Here is a 26285-nt window from a genome sequence, read left to right on the forward strand (position 1 = left end):
ACCTCTCACTTGGATTATTGCAATAGTCTTTACACCGGTATTGATAAAACCCAACTTCACCGACTGCAGCTCGTCCAGAACTCTGCCGCTCGACTCCTCACCTCCACCAAAAAACACTCATATCACCCCGGTTCTCGCTTCCCTTCACTGGTTCCCCATCCGCTACCACATTGATTTCAAATCCTTTTAAAGGGGCTGTATCATGCTTTTTTAGCTAGTCCAAACCCTAGAAATTGCAATTACATGGTAATATTAAATTTGTGGCGCTAAGGAAAAGTCATTTTGTGTGAAATAAAAGATTTTCTGGGGTTAATTCTGAAACCCGGAAGAGAAAACGCTCTATTTCACTGAAAATGCCACCTCTCCCGCTGTGGACTTTGACTGACAGCGTACTTCAACCAATCGGAGCTTCAAAACAAATACGCTGGCTAGCTTTAGCTCTTTAGCTCTAGCTTCTCTACACGCAAAAACGTCTTTTCCTGTTAGTAACTCAACAAGCGCAGACCCTTCAGACTCTCGCTCCTGCTTGATTGTTGCTTTCAGACGATGGTTAAAGTTTATCTCCGTAATCGGAGATACAAAAAGCAGCAACGCTGATTGCCGAGAGCCTGCGGGTGCGGGGCTCAGGGGAGCCATCTTCACCGTGTGATGTGAACATGGGAAACAGAGCGTTTTCACGGTGTGGGAGGGGCTGCCTCTCTGAGCAGCTGAAACATGAGGAAAGCTCAAACACTCAGGGACAAAGGAAAAAAAACGCTTTGGGGGTGTTTTTGGTGAGTACATAGCTATATAACAAGGTTAAAACATACTAAAAGTGAAATTTTGCATGATACAGCCCCTTTAACAGTTTTCAAATCACTTCACCATCTTGCTCCACCGTACCTGGCCGATCTGCTCCACTCCTTCAATTCTTCCAGAGCGTTATGGTCGGCTGACAAACGCCTTCTCTCCATTCCCAGGACCAGGTTAAAAACCAGGGGGGACAGAGCCTTTTCTGTGGCTACCCCTAGGCTGTGGAACTCCCTTCCCCCCCACATTCGAGCAGCCGAGTCCGTGGGAATTTTTAAATCGCTGCTGAAGACCCACCTTTTTGCTTTGGCCTTCAGCTGGGTCTTACTTGTGTTCGAGTTTGAGATGTGTTTTAATGATTGTGTATTCATTTTTTGTCTTTTCACCCTTTATGATTGCTTTTATTTCTGCACTTGTGTGAAGCACTTTGGCTATGCCGTTTGTAAATGTGTTATATAAAGAAATTTGACTTGACTTGACTTGACTTTAAACCTTCTAAGTCAAGGTCAATGGTGCTCAGAAGAGGGAGAGTGTTCCGCTTGTTTCCGCAAGTTCCGCTTTAATATTGCTGAAATAACAATTCCGTCCATCACTGAGAAGCCAGTTAAGAGCTTAGGTGAGATGTTTGATAGCACAGTAAAGGATATGACATCCATTAAAATATCTTGCGCTGAGCTGGATGGTTGCCTGAAAGCAGTTGAGCGATCAGGGCTGCCAGGCAAATTTAAGGCCTGGCTGTACCAACATGGGATTCTCCCGAGAATTCTCTGGCCTCTCCTGGTCTATGAAGTGCCTCTGTCAGCAGTGGAGACTTCGGAGCGAAAAGTGAGAAGCCGTCTCAGAAGATGGCTGGGACTCCCCAAGAGCCTCAGCAGTATTGTACTCTATGGCGACAACAACAAACTACAGCTGCCACTGAAATCTCTGGGGAGGAATTCAAGGTGACTAAGACCATAGCTGTGCTGCAGTATAGAGACTCTAGGGACCCAAAGGTTTGCTGGTGTGGAGGTGAAGACCGGGAGAAAGTGGAGTGCAGAGAAGTCGGTCCAACAAGCGGAGTCCAGATTGCAGATTTCAATAGGCTGGTGGGAGCAGTTGGCTCGGAGCTTTTACCTTAAGCTGGGCCACCAGCAGACGATGGTGCCAGCACAAGACTCCGCTTCGCCCCAACTCCTCCAGACTTAACGGCCCCAACACCGCCACAGACTTCAGTGCCTCCTTCCACCGCACTCTTGATGCCTTGGCTCCCGACAAAGTGGCAGATTGGGCGAACTTCAAGAAAAGTGTCCTCAAGTCTCCTCACAATGTCCTCGAATGCTCATGATCGTCCCCGAGAAAGCCCTGGATATCAGAGAGGACACTAAACATCATTGACCAGTGACATGAGGCCCGGCTCCGAGACGACCACACGGAGTATCGGCGACTGAACCGCCTGCGCAATGTGGCTATTGCTGAGGATAGGGAAAGCTTCTGGGAAACAGAAGCCCGACAGCTTGAGTCCACAGCCAACAACAATAATTTGAGCCATGTATTCAGTCTACTGCGCCAAGCCCGTAGCAGTCCACAGATAAAGACAGCCTTGGTAAAAGATTCTGACAGTGATCTCATCACAACTGAAGCCAACTGCCTCAAACGCGGGAAAGAACACTTTAGCCTCCTCCTGCAGCACAGCACCATCCGGGCTGATTCCACTCTCCTAGAGGCTGCAAACGCTGCACCCAGTAGCGACGCTTGCTGCACAGATCCTATAACACGGGTCTTGGGTCTCAAGATGATGCGGTACTTTTTGTTTGGAGACACTGTCAACACGTCATCACGTATGGAGTCCACTGGAGAAGCCTTGAAGATCCATATATCAGGGGGGACTTCCGGTTCCGGGTCATGGCGGCAGCCTAGACGACCACGTCCACGTCACCCTTCGCAAATTAACTCAAACTATTGCTTCATGGTGTGATTTACTTGAATTTTTTTTTCTCTCTTTTTGTAACTTCATCAGTGTGCTTCTCAGCCCAACAATCCTGACCTTTTTCATATGCGCAGTACGAGAAAAGCGACCGCTGCCAAGCAAGCCGCCATGAGTGAGGTGAACAGAGAGCTTGGCATGGAGAACGCGGCCCTGGCCAAAACCATCGAGATGATCATGGCAAAACATTTTAAAGAGGCCGATGAGAAATCTGAAGCCAGGAACAACAGACTCGAAAAGCGGCTTGATAACATGCACGCCACGCTAACCCGACACACGGATGAATTGAAAGCTCTGCGCACAGACACCTCGCAACTTCAGGAGCGCGTCGCGCACACCGAGACACAATTGAAGTCTCTGGAGGATAAACTTGTGGACATGGAGGACAGAGCCAGAAGGAACAACCTGCTCATCTTCAATCTGAAAGAGGGGGCTGAGGGCCCTAACCTGCTGTCCTACCTGACGGAGCACATCCCGCACTGGTTCCTGGCTTTTACGCACGGCCATGCCCCGGAGATCATGAGGGCGCACAGGCTTGGCCCGGCACCAAGATCCGCTCCTGCTCCAGGTAGAGCTCAACGCCCGCGCCTCGTCATCATGAAGCTCCTCCGCTACACAGACCGAGATCTTCTGCTCAAGGAGGCTCGTAAAAGTGCTCCCAAAGTGGCAGGGGAACTCCTGAAGTGGGCCGCGGACTACAGCGAGGCGACATCCAAACGGCGGAGACCGTGCTACAGGATAATGCACGAGGCTCGCACTCAGGGATTTACGGCTTTCCTCATGTACCCCGCCACCATCAAACTCCAGCGGGGCAGCGAGAGCCACGTCTTCAGAGAGCCAGGTGAGGCGGAAAGATTCTTGGCTTGTTAAAAATGAGACGCTGACAAAACTTAACTGAACATGGAACTTGTTTTGAGGACAGTCTTGCAGTGCCTCTCGACTCGACTCATATTAGTTTACACAAGGACTCCAAGGACTGACATCCTATTTTTTTTTTCTTCTCCCTTTTTTTTTTTTTCTAGGAAGTCGGCAGCTCCTCTTATTTCAAAAGGCAATAATAAAATATATTTGCTGCTATTATGAGTTACCTATTATCACCTAGAGGCCTCAACATGAAACATGGTGATCAAGAATATAAGACTCACTTTCACACCTTGGTTTATTAATGCAATGAGAGGGTGGAGGATTTGGTTGTGCCCATGGTTACCGGTACAATTTTGTTGGGAAAGGGTTCAATGGGACGCTTGTTTTCTTTTTTTTTTTTTTTCTTTCTCCTCTTTTCTTTTTTTTTGGGGGGGGGGGGGGGGGGGGCTGTCCAGGCATGTGTATGTCATATGTATTTCTCATTGCACTTATTATCTGCAAAGGTCTTGTTATTAAATGGATAAATTCAATGTACTATCATTAAATGCGCGCGGGTTAAACTCTCCGCAAAAACGTTTCAGTGTTTTAGATCTATTACAAAGGAAAAATATACACTTTGCCTTCATTCAAGAGACTCATCTTCTAGAAACTGATACACACAGATTCTCTAACAAACATTACAATGTGGTGGCTTCTTCCTGTTATACCAAAAAGAGCAAGGGAGTTCTCATTGCGATTAAACGAAATCTATCTTTTATCAATTTGGGTTCAGGTGGAAGTGACGATGGCCGCATCACTTACTGTAAAATTTCTTATAATGGAATGAAAATTGCAGTAGTCTGTGTGTATGCTCCTAACAATTTTGACGAAAATTTCTTTACCAGTTTAAACTGTATGCTTTTTGATTTATCTGATTTTCAGCTTCTGATAGGTGGAGATTTTAACGCTGCATGGCTTCATGAAATGGACAGGACAGGGGGTCGAGAGGGCAGTGACCAAAAACTAGCTTCCACTGCACTGAAGAAAATGGCAAACGAATTTGGTTTAATTGATTTATGGCGACTTATGAACCCTTCTGTTAAAGATTTCTCTTACTTTTCCGCACGACACAAAACTTTCTCGAGAATTGACTATATTTTCATTTCAAAACCCTTATTTGAGGAAATCTGCTGCTCAGAGATGATACCTTTTCCACTATCTGATCACAGGGCTGTTTTTTGCTCTCTTCAAATCAAAACTGGGCATCCGAGGGCTTCACGCTGGCGCTTTAATACATCACTGCTCCAGAATGAAGCCTTTAAACAGAAACTCAAACAAAAAGTAGATTTTTTTAACAATATAAATAATCATTCAGTGAAGGACCCAAGGATCCTATGGGATGCAATAAAAGGCTGCATTAGAAACACTACTATATCGTTCGCTTCAAGATTAAACAAAGAAAAGAATCGTGAAATTAACCAATTAGAATCAGAGCTAGTCATCATTGAAAGGGATTTGTCAAATAGAATCACACCCGAAATGACTACAAAACACCAGAAAATTTCAGAACAATTAAGTGAACTACTGAGGCAGAAGACCGAATTTCAGATATACAGGACACGTCAGGAACACTACATAAATGATGCTCGCCCAAGCCGTCTTCTAGCCCTCAAAATTAAGAACAGTGAACAACTCGCAAGTATACCTGCAATCAGGACAGAAGAAGGCGTTATAACTTCTGATCCCACCTGTATTAACAATACCTTCAAAAAATTCTATCAACAGCTATATACTTCAGAAGTCATGCACAACCAAGAAACTTGCAGCTCTTTCTTAAAATCACTTCATTTGCCCCAAATTCCCTCTGATGCAGCAAGCACATTAGAAAAAGAATTTACATTAGAAGAATTAACCAAAGCAATAAACAATATGAATAAAGGCCGATCGCCTGGCTTAGACGGGATCCCTCCTGAATTATATATTGCATTTTGGCCGCAGCTTGGTCCACTCCTCCTGGAAATGTTAAACTTTTCTATCTCTCAAGGTTCTTTTGATGACAACTGCAATGTAGCTATTATTTCTTTACTCCTTAAAAAAGATAAACCACCTACTGAGTGTGCTTCCTACAGACCCCTTAGCCTTTTAAATACTGAAATAAAAATTTACGCCAAAGTTTTAGCTATGAGGCTGGAGGAACACATGCTGCACCTTGTTCATCATGATCAGACAGGGTTCATGAAGTCACGCCACGCTTCTGATAATATATGTTGCTTACTTTATGTCCTAGACACGTCATCCAGCATCTGCTTTGCAGTCCGTGTGGAAACCACTTTGGCGTCACCAGACCATCTCATGCAAGACGAAGCTCCGGATTTACGAATTAGCCGTACTCTACATCCTGCTTTATGGCTCAGAAATGTAGCCTCTGAACGACACTCTGGCCGCAAGAATTGATGGCTTTGATAGTAGGGCTCTTAGAACCATCGAGAACATCAGGCGGCCCCAGCGAGTTTCCAATGAAGTGGTTAGAGCCCGCACAGGCCAGCCCCGAGCATATTCCTTGGTCGCACAATGCCGCACCCGCTGGCTCGGCCATGTCCTTTGTCTACTCCCAGAACATCCGATATGAGCCATTCTCCAGTTTGACCCAAAGGCTGCAGGCTGGAGATGACCACGAGGGAAACCCCGGGCCCAATGGCTCGACGTCATTGTGGGTGACCTCCAACAATACAGAGTTGCTGTGGAGGATGCAGAGCAGCTGGCACAAGATCGCCAGCACTAGAAAAACCTGGTTCATCTTGTAGGCTCAACGCACTGGGATGAGATACCCTGACCCTCGCTGGAGCACTAAGAAAGTAAGTAAGGTGGGAGCAGTGACAAAGGAAGGGCTGGCTTGGGCTCTCTCCCAACAAGGAACGGGGCATCAAAAGGGAAACAGGAGCGGCAGCAAGTCCAGCAGGAAGTAAGAGCAGGGCCAGAGGAGGAGAGGTTCTGTCGAGCAGTGGGGATAGGCAAGCAAGGTGCGACAGGAGAGTGCAAACCAAATGTGAGTGACTTTGGCAGAGCTGTGGAGAGCGGAGCCCCAGAGGATCAAGTTCCTTATCCAGGCTGTGCACGATGTGCTTCCGAGCCCTGCCGATTTACACACTTGGGGCTTGACCAGGTCTTCAAAAGCATCACAGAGGCCATTGGGGGTGGAGTTGAGAAAATTTGATGCTTCCAGCATCTCAAGAAGATCATTACCTTTGCAAAAGCTGGAGAAAAGAAGGCGCTCAAGACAAGAACTTCAACAGGTGTTCTGACCACTGCAAATGACTGGCAGATGTTGGTGGACCTGCAGAAACAACTGAAGTTCCCAAGTCACATTTTGAGCACCAGCCTGAGGCCTGACATCATCCTCTTCTCCGAGTTTACAAAACAGGTCATTATGCTGGAGCTCTGGACGAGGCCTTTGAAAGAAACCTCGCCACATATGAGGGTCTGGTAAGCAGCTGTCAGCAGGCAGGACGGAGAGCGAGATGTTTCCCTATTGAGGTGGGATGCAGGGGCTTTACTGCCAGATCTCTGTCCAAGGCCTTCAGCATTCTGGGCATTGTGGGAAGGTGGAAAGAAGTTGCCCTCCGAAAAACCACAGAGGCAGCAGAAAAAGCCTCAAAATGGCTGTGGTTAAGAAGAGGGGAACCATGGGAGGCAGAGGAGTAAGGTATCCTTCTGGTCACAAGCTGGGGCGCCTGGAGGAGGGTGTATGATGTTGAAAGACCCGAAATGCTAGTTGAATCCAGGAACATCAGTGAAGATGAGACCAGAAGCATCACTAGATGTATGAATTCACAGATTTTACATATGAGAATTTCTTGACAATATTGTATGTCAGCAGGTGTTGCATGGAAGAATGACGTTTTATGAAGTGAAAAGTTAAATTACAACTCAGTCATGTCAATGACAAAAGAAACAGCAAAGAATAAAACCCATTGGATTCACATAAACAATTTATTTTCAGTTCTATGAAGCTCACATTTAATGTGACAGACCATTAACTGACATTTCCTGAAGCACAGTCTCAACAGTGTCTGAATCAGTGATGTTTCCTTCAAACTGGATGAATTCTTGTGATTTTGGGTTCAAGCTGGACTTAACGAATGACAATCCTCACAGTCTTTCATGATTTCATCTATTTGTAAGTAGTCCAGTGGTGCAGCAATAAATTGCAATAAAGAAATCTTGTCCCACATATTTAACAAAAATATGGCTTCTCATCTGTGTGAGTTTCAATGTGGAGCAACAAATCACTCTGTTGACTGAAACTTTTCCAACGTTTCACAAGAATGTGGCTTCTCACCAGTGTGATTTGCCATGTGTTACAACAAACTACTCTGTCGGCCGAAAATTTTGCCACATGTTCCACAAGACTAAGGCTTCTCACCTGTGTGAGTCTCCATGTGGACCAACAAATGACTCGGTTGACCAAACCTTTTGCCACATGTTTCACAAGAATGAGGCTTCTCACATGTGAGATTTGTCATGTGTCGAAACAAACTACCCGGTTGGCCGAAACGTTTGCCACATGTTTTACAAGAATGAGGCTTCTCACCTGTGTGAGTCCCCATGTGGTACAACAAATAACTCCGTTGACTGAAGCTTTTGCCACATGTTTCACAAGAATGAGGCGTCTCACCTGTATGAATTCTCATGTGGACCTTCAAATCACACCGCTGAATGAACCTTTTGCCACATGATTCACAAGAATGAGGCTTCTCATCTGTGTGACTTCTCACGTGGCGCAACAAATTACTCCGATACCTGAAACTTTTGCCACATATTTCACAAGAAAGAGGCTTCTCGCCTGTGTGATGTCTCATGTGGACCAACAAATAACTCTGTTGACTGAAACTTTTGCCACATGTTTCACAAGAATATGGCTTCTCACCTGTGTGAAATCTCATGTGAATGTTCAACTCACACCGTTGACTGAAACTTTTGCCACGTTTCACAGGAATGAGGCTTCTCATCTGTGTGAATGCTCATGTGAACCTTCAAATGACTCTGTCGAGTGAAACTTTTGCCACATGTTTCACAGGAATGAGGCTTCTCACCTGTATGTATTCTCATGTGAACCTGCAAATGACTCTGTCGACTGAAACTACCGCCACATGTTTCACAAGAATACGGCTTCTCACCTGTGTGAGTTCCTGTGAGGATCAACATATGAGTCTGCTGACTAAGACTGTTGCCACGTGTTCGGCAAATAGTCTTCTTATCAGTGACCTTTTTGACTTTCTGACATAACTGATGTTTTTTATGGTCAGTTTTCTCACACGATTCTTCACAAAGAAGCTTTTCACATTCAGCCCGCTTCTCTGAAACATGAAAGTTGTTCACACTGTTGCTATCCTTTGCATTTCGAGTTGATTCTGAGTCAATGTGTCTTTTCACATGGTGGACTTCAGAGTCCTGAGAGAGGAACTGCTCAGTCTCTGGCACTCCTGGGTCACTCAGGTCACTTTGATCCTCAACAGAAGGAACCTTAAAGGTTTCACTTTTAACCTTCAGAATAAATGGTTCGTCCTTCTGGCTGGTACTGAGTTCCTCGTGTTCCTCAATCTGTGAGGATTTTGGTTCCTCTTGGTCCTCCTTAAACTGATGAAGTCCTGGTTCTTCTTTTTCTTCTTTGATGTGTGGAGGTTCTGATTCGTCGTCTTCTTTGATCTGTGGAGGTTCTGATTCGTCCTGTTCTAGACAGTAGTTTGTTTCCTGTTTGAAGAGCTGCTCCTCTCTGCAGTCAAGATCCTGTTGGAGCTCTGCAAGGAAACAAAAGCAGAAGATAAAATACTCCCATCAAAGCATACATTCTGGTTGTGTACCGCCCACCAGGGGGTAATCTTGATGGCTTTATCTCTGAAATGGACATGTTACTCTCTGACATCCCTGATGATGGCACACCACTGATTGTCATGGGAGACATGAACATCCACATTGACAAACCTCAGGCACAGGACTTTTTGGCACTGATCTCTTCTTTTGCACTTGTACTGGCTCCATCTCCTCCCACCTACAAAGCTGGTAAAGTCGTTGATTTGGTGCTGACTCGTAACTGCTCCATAGCTGAGGAGACAGTTACTCCACAGCTATCATACCATTTCTTGGTAAAATTTACAGCTGCCTTTCTGCCACTGCAGACGCCAACAAAGATGGTCTCCTTCCACAGAAACCTGAAGTTCCTCACAGCAGCTCAATTGTCTGAGGAGATGAGCTCTGTCATGCCTGACCACACACACCTATCACTTCCTGTTAGTGAGGCTACAGAAACACTTTGTTCCTCTCTGGCATCCTCTTTGGGTAAACTCTGCCCCCTGGTGTCCAAACCAGCCAAGAAAAAACAACCAAGTCCATGGCTCTCTGATGTTCTGAGAGAACAGAGAGCTGGACTCAGGGCAGCAGAAAGAAAGTGGCGTAAATCCCAAGAACCCGCTGATTGGTCCTCATACAAACAGAAACTTACTTCCTTTACCTCCTGCTTGCAGTCCGCAAAGAAAACTTTTTATCAGCGCAAGATCTGTGCAGCTTCTGATTCCAGAGAACTGTTTATGGTGTTCAACTCCCTGCTTTCTCCTCCAGCTGCTCAGCCATCCACTGAGCTGACTCCTGACATGTTTGCCTCCTTTTTCCCTGAAAAGGTGGCTGCAATCAGCAACAAGTTTTCTGAGCCTGACCAGTCCAGTCAGCTCAAACCCACTGCTGCTCCTTCACTCTGCTCTTTTGCTCCTCTGAGCGAGGATGAGGTCTCCAGCCTTCTTCTGAGCTTAAAACCTACAACATATCCTCTCGATCCAATACCCACCAGCATCCTGCAGACCATCTTGCCCACAATCAAACCTACAGTCACACACGGTCAATTCCTCCCAGGAAACCGGCTTTTTTTCCTGCTACTTTCAAACAACCCGCGTCACCCCACTGCTCAAAAAGCCTCATCTCAACTGGGGCTGAACGATATATTGCATTTGCGATAATCTCGCTATATTACAAAACACGATTTGCGCATCACAAGGTACGCGATGGGACAGTCACGTGACGCGAATTTACATCAGAGGGGCGCCATGCAGACTGCTGGTTTAACAAGGTGCCTGACTGGAGCAGCGTGATCACCGAGCCTAGTTTTGCACAATGGCAGCAGATTTAAAAAAAGAAGATGTGGAACAGCAACACGTCCTCTGCAAGGAATGCCGTGCTCCGTGTGCGCTTGCGCATGTGTGAGAGAGAGAGGGAGGGAGAAAGAGAGGAATATCCTGGTCGAAAGGGACATTAAATACTGCTCTGCGCATGTTCTATCCGAAAGGAATCCTGGTCTTTTGAGTACAGGAACTGCTCTAGATACAGTTTAGCTGCTACTAGGTAAATAAAATGTGCGGAAAAGATCATTCAGTTCTTCTCTTTTACTGAAAAAACAGTGCATCACACCACATCTTGTCGGCTTGCTTATTTTTCTAACAATATGCAGAGAGAGCCTGCAGCGCCCTTCTTCTTCTGTGGTGTATGTATAAAATAAGGTTGAACATGCAAACAGCACCCCTAGTGGCATGAAGTGCAAATGCAGTCATGGCGTGGTCTGTGCGCCGCGGTTTGAATGGGGAGATCCTGATCATGTAAACAGGAATAACTGTTTCAGCAGGTAAACGGGTTATTCCAAATGTTTCATTAGTCGGAATATTGACCTTAAAGGAATACTCCAAAGATTTTGGCCCCACGCCCTATCCTGATCATTTACACAGTGAGATAAGCTCATAAATACCTTTATTGTGTCCGTTTGTCAAGCCGCGGGCTCCCAGCTGTTAGCATCGTAGTTAGCTTTGCTCAACTGCTGGAGGTGAAGAGGAAACGGAGCCGGACTGACGAAATGGACAAAATACTGCTTCTAGTGGTCCAGGGGACGGCGTATTAGCACGTGAAGTAAATCCGAATGGTTATAAAATATTTTAAAAGACGTTTTTTTCCTTTTCAATCCATTAAAATAATGTGTTGATACACACAGACCTGCGCATGCGCAGTGCTCCGCGGAAGGATATACCGGAGCACAGCAGTAGAAGCATAGACTCAGCCGCTGTGCGCCGGTATATCCTTCTGCGGAGCACTATGCTTGTGCAGATCTGTGTGCATCAAAACGTTATTTTAACGGATTGAAAAGGAAAACACGTCTTTTGAAATGTTTTATAACCATTTGGATTTACTTCACGTGCTAATACGGCGTCCCCTGGACCACTGGAAGGAGTATTTTGCCCACTTTCGTCAGTCCGGCTCTGTTTCCTCTTCACCTCCAGCAATTGAGCTAAGCTAACTACGATGCTAACAGCTGGGAGCCCGCGGCTGGAAGAACGGACACAATAAAGGTATTTATGAGCTTATCTCACTGTGTAAATGAACGGGATAGGGCGTGGGTCCAAAATCTTCGGAGTATTCCTTTAACCCCAATATTGACTGCATGTTAACGCAGTCAGTGTGGTCAGGACAAAATGTGACTGTTTTATGTTGATGTAGCCTATGACAAAATGTGATTATTCAGATTTATATTTTAGAAAATGTACTTAAAGATGAAAGAGTCTCAGGGGCAACAGGATGTGCAGGAAGCTGGTGGGACACTTTTCCCACAGTTGCAAAAAGAAGACAGCTCTGACTGAGGCGAAGAGGGACCAGCATCCCTTAGCAGAACCTCATTACAGAGAGCCCAACAAGATGGGGATCAAAAGAGAAAATGGTCTCTAGAGTGCTGAAACAGGCCAAAGCCATTTCACAGGTGCTTAATTCCACGTGTCTTAAGTTGTTTTTTTAGGGACTTTTGAATTTTGAATTGACAGATTTTGTTCTATTTTTTTAAAGAGTGTTCTAATAAAGTTCAGTTTGTTACAAGTCACACATCCTTCTATTTAATTCTAACAAATAGAACTAACCTATGGGAAAGAAATGTTTAAACGTTGAAGCAAATAACAAAAAAAATAGACTACATTAAATATCGCATTCTATATCGCAATATTAAGGGGAAATATCGCAATTCAATATTTCCCCCATATCGTTCAGCCCTAACCTCAACCCAGCCCAGGTTGAAAACTACAGGCCAGTCTCACTTCTACCATTCCTGTTGAAAATACGGGAGCACTCAGTATTGAACCAAATCTCTGAACATCTGCGGAACAACAACCTACTTGACCCTTTTCAGTCAGGCTTCAGGTGCAACCATTCCACCGAGACTGCACTCCTATCAGTCACAGAATCTCTGGTCAATCCTCTGTCCTACTGCTGCTGGACTTGTCTGCTGCCTTTGACACCTTGAACCATCAAATCCTCCTCTCGACATTCTCCGATCTAAGCATCTTGGGTTCTCTGTCCTGTTGTGGTTCAAGTCCTACCTCACAGGCAGATCCTTCAGAGTGTCATGTCGAGGGGAGGTGTCAAGATTACATGGCCTATCAACAGGGGTCCCTCAGGGGTCTGTGCTTGGTCCCTTACTCTTCTCTCTGTACACCACCTCACTTGGTGCAGTGATTCGCTCCCATGGCTTCTTCTACCACTGTTATGCTGACAACACTCAGCTTTTCCTCTCTTTTCCACCCGACGACACCACAGTCTCAGCTCGGATATCAGCATGTCGGGCTGATATTTCCACATGGATGAAGGAACGCCACCTTCAGCTAAATCTGTCTAAGACTGAACTCATGGTCTTTCCAGCTTGTCCATCTGTCCAGCTTCAGGCCAGTGTCCAACTTCACTCGAGCCTACTTGTGCCCACAAACTCAGCCAGAAACCTGGGTGTCATGACTGATGACCAGCTGACCTTTAAGGTTCACGTGGCCTCAGTTTCTCGATCTTGTTGTTATGCCCTCTACAAAATCAGGAAGATCAGACCCTTCCTGACCCAACAGCCCACACAGCTTCTGGTTCAGGCTCTCGTGATGTCACGCATTGACGACTGCAACTCTCTTCTGGCGGGTCTCCCTGCATGTAGTCAAACCTCTACAGACGATCCAGAATGCAGCAGCACGTCTGGTCTTCAACCAGCCCAAAAGAGCTCATGTCACTCCCCTGTTCATCTCCTTTCATTGGCTTCCAGTTGCAGCCAGAATCAAATTCAAAACTCTCCTACCGGCTTACAAAACATTCACAAGAACGCCTCCAGCTCACCTGGATTCGGAACCGGTTCCAAATGGTCTAATCCATCGACATCGTTTTCATTTTATGTTAGCAATTCCCTTAACGATTCCTGTCTTCCAGGTGCCTTGAAAAAATGGTCTTGCGAGAGCCGGAAAATGCGAATGAGAACTGATACTCGGGGGAATAATGGCGGATGCTACAAAGAGTAGGCAAACGCGGTCCAAAGTGTGGCTTAATTTTAAGAAGAAAGATGCCAATAGCGCGACATGCAACATCTGTAAAGCAGTGATAACATGCAAGGGAGGAAATACAAGCAACATGCTAAAGCATTTATCGTTGGGGCACGGCATCAGACACAAAGAGTCGCATGTGTTTGATGCTTTCCGCCGGTCGTCAGCCGCCGCTGCTCCGTCTCAGCACGGCGTGGAAGGTACGTACGTTCTGTTTTAATCATGTCATGTTTTGACTTAATACCGACCAAAATAAAAGCTGTACCAATAGTTTGTTGTTGTATTTTTTTTAGGAGATAGCGACGGTGGCCCGAGCACCTCTGCTGCTAGTGCTAGTAGCGTTAGCTCTCCGGCTAATGTCGCTAGCCCCACTGTTGACTTGCAGGAAAACCCTTTCACACTCACTGCAAAAGGCAAAATTACCCCAGAGAAAGTGGACAAATGTCATCGTGCAGTTACAAAATTTGTAGTCAAAGGTTTGCACCCTTTCGCCACAGTTGAGGAGCCAGCATTCCGGTAGGTTAGGGTTAGGGATTTTGAGGGCAGATGTCATGGGTTTTAAAAAACAGTAGGTCTGTTTTCAAGTCGCATCTTAATCACAATTATTAAATGGCTGTTGGGGCTCTCCGGAGCATGTAGTCCTGTTTTCTTGGCAAAAATGTTTGGATTTATAAAGAAGCTGTATGTAATGAGTTCTCCACACTTTCTGTTGGGGGGTGGGGGGGTGGGGGGGGGGGGGGTGGCACTGCTTCTGCAACTTGATGGCAACTCCTTTGACCAATCGCACTTGAAGCAATTGAAGCACTGACTAAAGGTTTCTTTCTTATGTCTGAATAGGGCTGGACAAAATTTCGATATCAATATATACCGCGGTATATTTTTATTCAATAACGGTGATATGAGTTTTAAACACATTTTCGATATAGTGCATTACAGTATGCGTTTCACAATCACTAATTGCTGTTCATGGCGCCGCTGATTCAAGCCGAACAGAAAGCACGAAGAGTGATCAGTGCTCCGCACGCACACCACAGCTGGCCGTCCTCAGCTCAGGCTACAAGCTAAGCTCCACCTTGGTGAGTTTAAGCTCCAAAATGAGAACTTGTGATGTAAACGTGACTGAACAAGCTTCCACAAGCTAATTTGTGGCCGCGAAATAATAAATCGCGCACACGAAATACTAATTCGTGGCCACGAATTAGGTATATCATTCACTGAACAGTCTATTAAAGTTAGCAGCGTATTGACAAATGCGGACTTTCGGTCTCAATAACTCTTTAACTAAACGTCAGTAACATACCAAGGGCACCTCCATCCCATCGTTGTGAGGTGGACTACATGCTACAAGCTCATTTTCATTAGAAGTGTCTGTCTATCAAGCATCAGAAGCAATATTGTTTTCGATTAGCAGCCAGTGGTGCTGCGGGGTTAAGGGACCGTCTACAATTTACAAGACACTGTAACAGTGAAGACAAATACCACAAAAAAAGAAAACCAAAAAAAAAAAAAAAAAAAAAAAACAGTACAGGGATTCGCTGCAATGTCACCATAATCACTGCAAGCTTAAGTAATTCTGTTCTTAACCTTAGTAATTCTGAGCACTTTTATTTTTCTTTCTGGTTGAAGCACCTTTGTTTAAATCTATAAGAAAAACTGTGTTGTAGTTTAAAAGTTAAAGCTATTAATATTGAAAAGGTGAGTGTATAACATAACAGTAAAGGAATGGGACAGAATCTGCAGACAGCAACGGTTAACAACAAGCTGTCCTTCCTGGCGGGAATACAGTTGGAAGAACTTGATTCGTTTCTTTTGTACTCCAGCACAGAAAATTAAGTACTGCAATCAAACTGCTTGTTGGAGGTCCTGTGGAAATACGATGGCAAACCATTTTCACATCTTTTGGGATTGTCCCTCTGTGGCTCCATTTTGGAAACATGTACATGGCGTAATGGAGGCAGTTTTTAAGTTTAAAATAAGTTTCACCTTCAAAATCATGTACCTTAACGACTTAGAAGATCTTGTATGTAGAAAGGGAGACAAATCTTTATTACGACTTTTATTAGTAGCAAGCAAGAAAGCCCTGACAAGGAAATGGTTGAAAAAAGACATACCTACTATAAATGACTGGACTGATGTTGCCTACACTTTATGCATTATGGAGAGAATCACATTTAACCCTTTAAGCTCGGGGCCATTTTCACCTAAAAGTTCAACTAAAGACGTACCCAAAGTAAACTGAATGCTGTTCTTGAACTGTTTGTTTGGAGTACATGCATGGTTGGGGTCTCATTTGAAAGCTGACAACCTGTATTTTCACCCAGTGCAGTCAGAATTACTCTAGGTGCTACTGGCACAGAGTTATTTATGTTGCAGCACACTGAATTAGGATGAATTTCATTCTCGCCTGAATTTTTTCCCTCATAAAACACCTGGAAATAAGTGTGGAAGCACTGAAAGAGCTTGAAAACACAATTTTGCTAAAACCTGGGGTCTTACATAGTTCAGGTCAAAATGTCAGAGCAGTACTACAAGAAATGAGTGCTTCACACATGTATTTGTACTGCTATGCCCCGGCGGGGTCAGTTTTGGACATCCTCTGTATACCCTCTGTATGCCCTCTGTACAATGGTATATGTTGGTTTTTGGCCCGTTTTTACATTATTTTCACTCCAAAAACTCATAAAGTACTCAAAAAATCACTTCAGATAGGCTTCAGTGTGGGATAAGGCACTCAGACTGAGAGGAGCAGGGACAGACAGCAGGTGCATCCCTCAGCAGATGTCTGAGAAGTCACAAAACCCCGCTGGCGGGCCAGCCAGCCATTCAGCAAGCTCATTGGCTACCAGCCCTGTCAGTCAAACGTTTCTACCGACGTGATTGGCTCAGAATTCATTGATGACGAGTGATGACGACCAATGACGTGGTCCATCAGTTTCGGCAGCGGTTGGCTGGTTCGCCATCGGAGGGAGGGATAAGTCACTTGATTGGTTGAAATATGACGAATAAGCAATGGAAACCGATCAGTCGCCATACTGGATATCCCCAGAGCGAGGGAGAGACGTCTGGATGTTTTTATCTGATAAAAAAATGGATTATTATCGGACGCGCACGCGGAGAGACGCGCCACGTGCGCGCGCGGTGGCGCGTCTAATTCTGGATTATTTGCTTATTTCAAGACATGTTTTGGACAAAAGGCGATAGTTTCTAGCTTTGCCTGGATGCATACGTTTGTACTGTGGCAGTTTTTGCTGGATTATCTGGATTATGGATCGTCTGTGATCAGTTATGAGCCTCCAAAGGTGAGTTGCGCTGTTTACTTAATTTGCTGTATGTTGGACAAATGTGTTTATATTACCCGCTGTGGTAATCACATCTGAAAGTGGTTTATACCAGCGGATTCATGAGAATATCAGCTTTCTAACGGTACATAGTACGTCTGTGGAATATGCAAAATGCGTCTGGATAATTGATAAATGCATCGGGAGAAGTTGACCGGCCCGTCTGAGCTTAAGGGGTTAAACTGAGATGTAAAACTGATATTTTTGCTGACATTTGCTCAAAGTGGCTCAAGTACGCTTGCACAGTAAGGCCTGATTTTGTATAGTAACAACTGGTGTAAAGGTTGCTGAAGTAATGAAACTTCCCCCTGCTGTTTGTTCTATTATTGTTTTGTAATTGTGTTGTCTTTTTTTTCCCCCTGAAACACCAATAAAAAGTAAATAAAAAAAAAAAAGAAAAGGTGTGTATGGCAGTTATTTCAATTCCCTGTCCCAGAAATATTTATGTTTATAGTTGCTCACTCTTTTTTCTGTTTATTGCAGTAATTCTGAGCACTTCTTTTTTTCTTTGTGGTTGAAGCACCTTTGTTTGAATCTATAACAATAACATAACTGTATTCAAGTGTAAAGTTAAAGGTGAAACTTACGTTTATTTGACAGTGATTTCATATTTCTTAAATAAAAGGTAAACATTTAATTTATTGTAGTTTTTATTTCTAAAATTTTATACTGGAGGAGCTTCCTGGATAAATAATTTCTAGTTTTACAGGTAGTACATTATGTGCATGATTCTTAACAGTTTTTCTGAGGCTTTTGTGTTATTTATATCAATATCGGAATTATATCGTCCATCCATCCATCCATCCATCCATCTTCAACCGCTTATCCGGGGCCGGGTCGCGGGGGCAGCAGTCTCAGCAGAGATGCCCAGACTTCCCTGTCCCCAGACACTTCCTCCAGCTCTTCCGGGAGGATCCCAAGGCGTTCCCAGGCCAGCCGAGAGACATAGTCTCTCCAGCGTGTCCTGGGTCTTCCCCGGGGTCTCCTCCCGGTGGGACATGCCCGGAAAACCTCCCCAGGGAGGCGTCCAGGAGGCATCCTGAACAGATGCCCGAGCCATCTCAGTTGGCCCCTCTCGATGTGGAGGAGAAGCGGCTCTACTCCGAGCTCCTCCCTGGTGACTGAGCTCCTCACCCTATCTCTAAGGGAGCGCCCAGCCACCCTACGGAGGAAGTTTATTTCGGCCGCTTGTATCCGGGATCTTGTCCTTTCGGTCATGACCCAAAGCTCATGACCATAGGTGAGGGTGGGAACGTAGATTGACCGGTAAATCGAGAGCTTCGCCTTTCGGCTCAGCTCCCTCTTCACCACAACGGACCGATACAACGACCGCATCACTGCAGACGCTGCACCGATCCGCCTGTCAATCTCACACTCCATCCGTCCCCCACTCGTGAACAAGACCCCAAGATACTTAAACTCCTCCACCTGGGCTAGGGTCTCTCCACCAACCTGGAGAGGGCAAGCCACCTTGTTCCGGTCGAGGACCATGGCCTCGGATTTGGAGGTGCTGATCCTCATTCCTGTCGCTTCACACTCGGCTGCGAACCGCCCCAGTGCATGCTGTAGGTCCGGGTTCGATGAAGCCAACAGGACAACGTCATCTGCAAAAAGCAGAGATGAAATCCTGTGGTCCCCGAACCGGACCCCCTCCGGCCCCTGGCTGCACCTAGAAATTCTGTCCATAAAAATGATGAACAGAACCGGTGACAAAGGGCAGCCTTGCCGGAGTCCAACATGCACTGGGAACAGGTCCGACTTCCTGCCGGCAATGCGGACCATTATATCGGAATTATATCGTATCGACCGAAATTAAGACCTATATCGTGATAACATTTTTGGCCATATCGTCCAGCCCTATGTCTGAATTGTTGCTTGTGTTGTACGTCCCTTTGGACAAAAGCGTCTGCTAAATGAAACTGTAGAATTGTAGAAAAGATTAGCTACATTATCTTTAGAGTTCACCTAAAAATAACTGTTACTCCAGCAGTCAATGTGAAAACTTTCATTCAAAATTCAAAAACACAGTACAGTCCCAATGTTACTTATTGATCATCTTCAGCTGCTGATTGATTACTTATTTGGATTAACTTTTTTGAGGCGGCATATTCACTCACCTGCAACTTTCTGTTCATTGTTTACCACACTACCTGACGTGGAGGGATAATAAGGACATCCTGCTTTTTAATGTCAGGAAATGCCTCTTTAAACAACATCAACCTCAACAACTTTACTGGGCAGACCAGTGAGGGGAAAAGTAGTCGTAGTTCCATCAAGCACGTCTGCTCACAGCGTTTCCATGAAGGCTGTCGCGGTAAACCGGTATTGACCATAATCGTGGTATTAAAAAAATGAAATTTCAATATCGTGTTCAAAATGCGCACAATAATATCGCATAGAGGATCTAGTGCCACTTGAAACGTGTTGAAGTGTATTTTCAAAATCCGCTCCTGTTCTTCCGCCCTGCTTCGTCTCCTTCCTGCAGCCCCCCAGCCTCCCCCCCTCCCCTCACACATAAACACAGCAGAAGCAGCGGTAGCAGCACGGCTCCTAGCTAGCGCGGCTCCTCGTTAGCGGGCGTCACGAGTGAACTAAACATGTCGGCGGTGGCCGACAACGACAGCGAGACGCTCTATCCTAACCCGAAAAAAGTGTGTTTAGCAACACTGACTGCACGTTGATGCAAGCCGGGTAGTAGTGAGGCCCCATTAGGTAGGTTCCACACGTGTCATTGTAATGTGTCCGGGGGGTTTGAAGTTGTGTCGCTGATATCCGCCGTCTTCTCCGCCGGCCCCCTTCTAGCAACTAACCGGTGAGTACTCGGAAAAGGGCCCCATGCGAGGGATTTTCGACACGTTGTCGTTGCAGCGTCCAGTGTCGCGCCTTAAGTTTGTCATTGAAATTGACTGATGTCAGCCGTTCCTCGGGGCCCCCTTCAGCTCGGGGCCCTAGCCAGTAGCGGCACCTCTGGCTGGAGAGAAGCAGCTGCTGCTCATTCCGCCTCGGATTTAAACAAACAAAGATTCTCGGCAGAGTGGTGGTGGTGCAGGATTTCACCCCAACAGGGCCCGTGGGTTTTCAGAACCCACCAACCCACGTAAATTACACATCCGCTGTGGATCCTCTGTTAATCAGTTAATCACATTTTAATTAGTTGAGTGTAACTGCACTTCTTATATGCAGTTGAACAGTTACTGTTCTCATATTATTTCAACACCTCATTTGACAGGTATTCTGAATGTAATTCATCTGGGAAAAGAGAGAAAACAAACAAAAATAAAATTAAAGATGAATCTGAACGTTTGTACCATTATTAGTTAAATTTTTGCTGATATCGTAATAATATCATTATCGTGATATTTTTTGCCCATGATAATCGTGAAGAGAAAGTTTGATATCATGACAGTCCTAGTTTCCATACCTGTTCTGTGTAACTTGATTTGAGGATTCCAGTTGATTTCCAGCATTCTGCATTGACGACCAATCTCCTCCTCGTACTGAACCACAGTTTGTTGAAACAGGGTGAATATCTCCTCAGCAGCAGCAGCTAGTCTCTGGGTGGTCAAGTCTCTCACAGAGTGGTGGGAATCGTCTCCTTCACCATCAGTAACAGTCACCTCAACAACATCCTCCTCCTCTTTATTGTGTGGAGCTTCATGTTCCTCCTGCTCCAGACTGGAGCTCGTCTTCTGGTTACCAATGTGTTGCTGTGGACTCTCTGTAGGGAAACAAGACAAAAGTCACTGATGTGATAGATGGATGAAACAGGACAGGATGCACAGAAAAACGAAAAAAAAGTTTACTAATATCAGTAAAACTGACAATACCTGTGGGGTTTAAAGGATAAAAGGCAAAAATGTCTGGACACAACATTACTTTCTCTGAGCTCTGAAACCTTTGTGGGAAGTTTCCAATATAACATGGTTCTGAATGTTCTTTTTTCGCGAGCAACACTTGAACGCATCATTACTCTAAAAGATTTACTGAAATGTCTGTATTAAAAACGTGAACCGTAAAATCTGCACAAACGCGTGTTAACTCAGATTGAGTGTAAATAAATCACTTCCTCAGTTTGCAAACAGCTCAAACACCGTTTCCTCTGTTTCTGATCCAGATGCTGTTTCATACTGAAGGTTTCTGTTTCTTCACTGTGAACAAGAACTGCAGCTGCAGCCTCGTTTCTGTCTGCCAGCTTTAAAATAAATGTAACGATCCTCCAGGAGCCACATTCATGTGTTCATTCTCATGTTTCAATACCTGTTCTGTGTAACCTGACTTGATGTTTCCACTTGATTTCCAGAAGTTTTCTCTGTCGATAAATCTCCTCCTCGAACTGGACGATAGTTTGTTGAAACACGGTGAATATTTCTCCAGCAGCAGCAGTTAGTCGCTGGTTGATAAACTCTCTCAAAGCCTGAACTGAACTCATTGTTGCTGCAGGAGATGAAAGATTTCCTCTGAGAGACACAGCAACACAGCCGCCATGACTTCTTCTTCTCTCACTAACTTGGAGGATCACAAACAACGAACAACGTTCATCTTCATACTGACTCCTGCTGGACACAGGGGGAACTGCAGGTTATCAGCTGTCCTGAAATCATGAATTGAACAAATGATTCTTTTTGTCTTTTTTTTTTTTTTTTTTTTTTTTTTAGGCCCCAAGCCAAGTCGGCCCCACGCGTCTTTTGCCACGCACTCACGCCACACATTGAAAATTGAAAAAAAAAAAAAAAAAAAATACCGGTAATTTGTCTGGTGAGCCGCCGCTGTGGAACCGGGAGGAATCACACACAAGCCTGTCAATCAAAAAAGGGAAGGGGCGGGCTAAAACAGCACAACAACCAACGAAAACAAGCATTGTTGTCACGTGAGTCTGCTAGAGGGTGAGCAGACGTCATATACGTAGACGCCCCATTCAGCTGCTGGCATCTAAGCAGTGGTGGGCCGTCAGGGCCTGCAAAGCCTTCTCTGCTGGCCTAAAAAGTATCTGAATTACAGACTGATGTAAATTATATTTTGTCCATAAATAATTAATAAATGATTCCAAACGGTATGTTCCAGTTCCTTTCATAGTTTTCCGTGGTTGCGCTGCTTCCAGACATGTTTTTTTCACATTAAATCATTTAACCAATCAGATTTCAGGCATCATCTGTTGCTAGGGTCAAAGAAATCTGCCTGAAGCCTTCGCTATCCGTTCCTGATGGCGCAGTAAAGTAAAGTGAAGCGTCAATCAGACAGTTGCTTCAACCAATCAGATTTCGAGTTGGCGACTCAGCGCCTTCTAGCTTCTAACAACAGCATATCCAGGCCCTCTGATTTACATTCACCAAGAGATACAGTAGGTGGCAGTATGCACCTAAGTTGTTGGTCGCCTACCGCAATTATTCCAAAGAAGAAGAAGAAGAAGACCTGAAGAGAAATAAAACTTACGCCAGAAATACCACAGGGCAAGCTTGACTTTCAGCCCTGGCTTTATGGAACTGAAACGCACGGATAATCTATATGACAGAGCAGTTGAACTCTTTTTGAGGAAGGAAAGGAGGATGTATTTTGTTTACATATAATCGGGATTTTGGTGAGTAAAATGTTCCTCTTTTCCTAAATAATATTGCTGTTTTATTAAGTTGTTAATGCTTATTGTCTGTGCACAGATGTAGTAGGAGAATTGTGCACTTCAGCAAAGGCATTTATTCTGGCTGCACAAGTATCTATCTGCTGTGCAACAACTCTTTATATGCATATCTGCATAAAAAGTTTTTTTTATAGACATAAAATAGTCATTGAGAGGTGGATTGGTTCAGGCGGATCTGTTCTGAAGGCCTTAATGTGAAATGCACGGTCCGCCACTGCATCTAAGTGATCATAAATCGATCAGTTTTCAACATCTGATCGAGTTTATTATAAACATCATACATGGAGGACACACAGGCATAAACAGAATGAAATTAAGTCATAAACTCTTCAGGCATATAGAGATTTTTTTATTGAGAGAATTGGTTTAAGGATGTATATTGTAGTTGATTGTTATTGATATTATGGTTGCATGATTCTGATCAGCATTATTATGATATTGTATTGTTATAACTATTATTATCACATGGCATTATCACAATTATTATAATTAATTTTTTTATATTTAAATTTTACAATCGCTATTATGACTATTATTGCCATTATCTTTTAATCGTCACAATAATGTTGTTTCCATATTAATTATTGTATTGTATTTTATTTTGATTCATACTAAGTTTCAACAGGATAAATACCATAAACGGTAAAGCCTCGGTTCCAACATCTGTGTCATTAACAAAACATCATGTTTATTGATGTTTTGTTCGGGCCATGGTGTCCAGCGTCAGTATCTCTCATCCAGATTTAGTCTGATCTTCCTCCAGTCTTCTTCCCACAAATAAAATTCAGACAACATCGAATGGTATCTTTCTGCAAGAGTACCACAAATTTCATAATTTTCCCCATAAATGCATCGAAATTAAAAACAACATTGCCACATAAGCATTGTTCATGAAAATACCTGTATTGCTGTTTGTGCTATGTACCTGGTCTACTTTTTCTTGATGTATTTTCCAAGAGCAGAAACAAACTAATAAAAACAAATTGTTGTTTTCTATTGTCATTACAAAGTGGGATATTTGGAAACTGAAATCACTGTAATGAGCCGTGCTCCTTTATTTATTGAGCACTGGGGTGGTCTCCAGGAGAATTTGATTCTCATCTGACGGTTCCACCTTAAAGCTATACTGCGTAACTTCGGTCGCCCTCTAGTGGAATTCTGCGTTCTTACAACAATAACGCCGGCGCTTCCACATGACATACGCCCAGGTGTCCCCCCTCCCTCCCCCTCTCCCTCCCCCCTCCCCCCTCCCCCCAACTTGCCACACGACAATCTGGCTGCATTTGCGTTTCCACAGCTAGAATCACTGTTGGAAACGGTTTTTATTCTGTGTGAATAAGGACAGCTGGTGAAAAAAAGATGGACTCTTCCGAAGAGGTAATTATTGTTTTCTTTTTTTTTTTTTTTTTTGCCACAGAAACGCAAATAGCTTATTAAAACGGGAGACAAGGTGCCTGCTGATTTTTAACTGACAGGTTAGTGGATGAAAAGACCCAGTAGTCGTCAGCGGAAATCATTTGTTGTCCGTTGGTCTGTAGGTGCTGCTTCTTGATGAAAAATGGAGTGTTACACACAAAGTACAGTGTTTTCCCCACATGGGTATCCAGCACTCCAGAGCAATCAATCAGACATACTAAACTTGTGCTTCACATGTTTTATATATAGAAGGGGGTACCCAAAAGTTCCCGGAATTAGGTCATAAAATACTAATAATAATGAGTTTCGACTTCTGGCCGTCAGATGTGCTACAGGTAAGCCTTATGCATATCTGTGAAAAAGCTGAGCTCCCAGAGTGACACTGACACCTGTCAGGCGCTATTTATAGCAACAGAGTGCAGCGGTGGTCTGCGATTTTTTCCAAAATGGTGACATTAACAGGAAAGCCTGAGCAGCACGCAAACATGAAATTCTGCTTTTTGCTGGGAAAAAACAGCAGCAGAAACACTCACTTTGTTGCAGCAAGCCTACAAGGATGATGCTCTGGGGAAGACTCAGGTCCATGAGTGGTTTGGGTGGTTTAAAAAGGGCCAGACGTCAGGTCCGCTCAGCCATGAAAACAATGCTGAGCTGCTTTTTCGCTGTCCAGGGTATTGTCCACAGCGAGTTTGTCCCTCCAGGTCAGGCTGTAAATCAGGACTACTACATCGAAGTCCTGAGACGGCTCCGTGAGGATGTGAGGAGGAAGCAGAGCGTAGTGGCGGAGTGGAGCCCGGTTGATCCACCACGACAGTGCGCCAGTGGACACGGCGCTGTGCGTCACACAGTTTCTGGCGAAGAATGAGATGATTCTCCTCCCCCATCCGCCTTATTCGCCAGATCCAGCCTCGAGTGACTTTTTCTTGTTCCCCAAGTTGAAGAAGGAGCTGAAGGGACAGCGGTTTGCAGATGTGGAGGAGGTGACAGAAAAATCGCAGCCGGCCCAGAATGCCACAATTACGCACGGGTGTCACGACACATTCGTCAAGTGGGAGACACAGCTGGAGCGCTGCATTAATGCGGACGGAGATTATTTTGAAAGCGAAAGTGTTTTTTTTATTTTGAAATGTAATAAATAAAAAGTTACAACCAAATTCTGGGAACTTTTGGGTACCCCCTCGTATTACTGAAATTTTGTTAACATTAGGAGGACCAAGATTTTTCATAGTGTGTATCAGAACACAGAGGAGTCATGTGACCGCTCTCATTGATGTTCCGAGACGTTGTTCTGTGTTGTCCGTGTCTGCAGCTGTGGTTGCCTCGTTTACATGACAGGAGAGACTTGAAATGTTCCACTCGCATACCTTTTCACATAACAAAATCTTGCTTATCATCATCTGAGTCAAATGACTCATCTCCTGTCTGCCACATGGAAAGGGGCAAATGACCCCTCTCTCATCCTCTTAGGATCAATTGCAGTTGTCCTGCTGCAGAAGCTCCGTTTTTGGTTATCAAATTGAAGTCCGAATCTAAATATTAATTACAGACATGACGACCATACTTCAAGTTTTTTTTTAATCACAGTTTTTTTTTTTTTCCGCTTGGTTTTTGTTGGAGTAACTAATTGTATTCATGTTTGAGCGTGATGTCATGCCGCTTGGGTGACCTCCTATTGTGTGAGTCCAGCAAGGACACAATATGGGGTGTAGGGCTGCCACAAACGATTATTTTGGTAGTCGACTAATCACCGATTATTTTTTCAATTAGTCGACTAATCGCATCATATATAAATTAAATGTAGAACATAGTTTATCGCACCACTATGAAGCTGCTCTTATATAACCATAATTAGATTTCAGCTTTAAGTGTTTAAGGTATATTGCTAACTAAAAATAAAGACAATTGAGATGATAGTTCATAAAACCTTTATTGAAATA

At 44.5% G+C, this 26285-nt stretch overlaps 1 pseudogene; it reads right to left on the bottom strand.

Annotated features, from left to right (window-relative positions):
* Positions 1-7646: 7646 nt before the first annotated feature.
* On the bottom strand, positions 7647-9518 carry LOC115407462 (zinc finger protein OZF-like; annotated as a pseudogene).
* Between the last annotated feature and the right edge of the window lie 16767 nt (positions 9519-26285).

The sequence above is a fragment of the Salarias fasciatus genome, chromosome 20 (assembly GCF_902148845.1).
Source record: "Salarias fasciatus chromosome 20, fSalaFa1.1, whole genome shotgun sequence".
Classification (NCBI taxonomy): Eukaryota; Metazoa; Chordata; class Actinopteri; order Blenniiformes; family Blenniidae; genus Salarias; species Salarias fasciatus.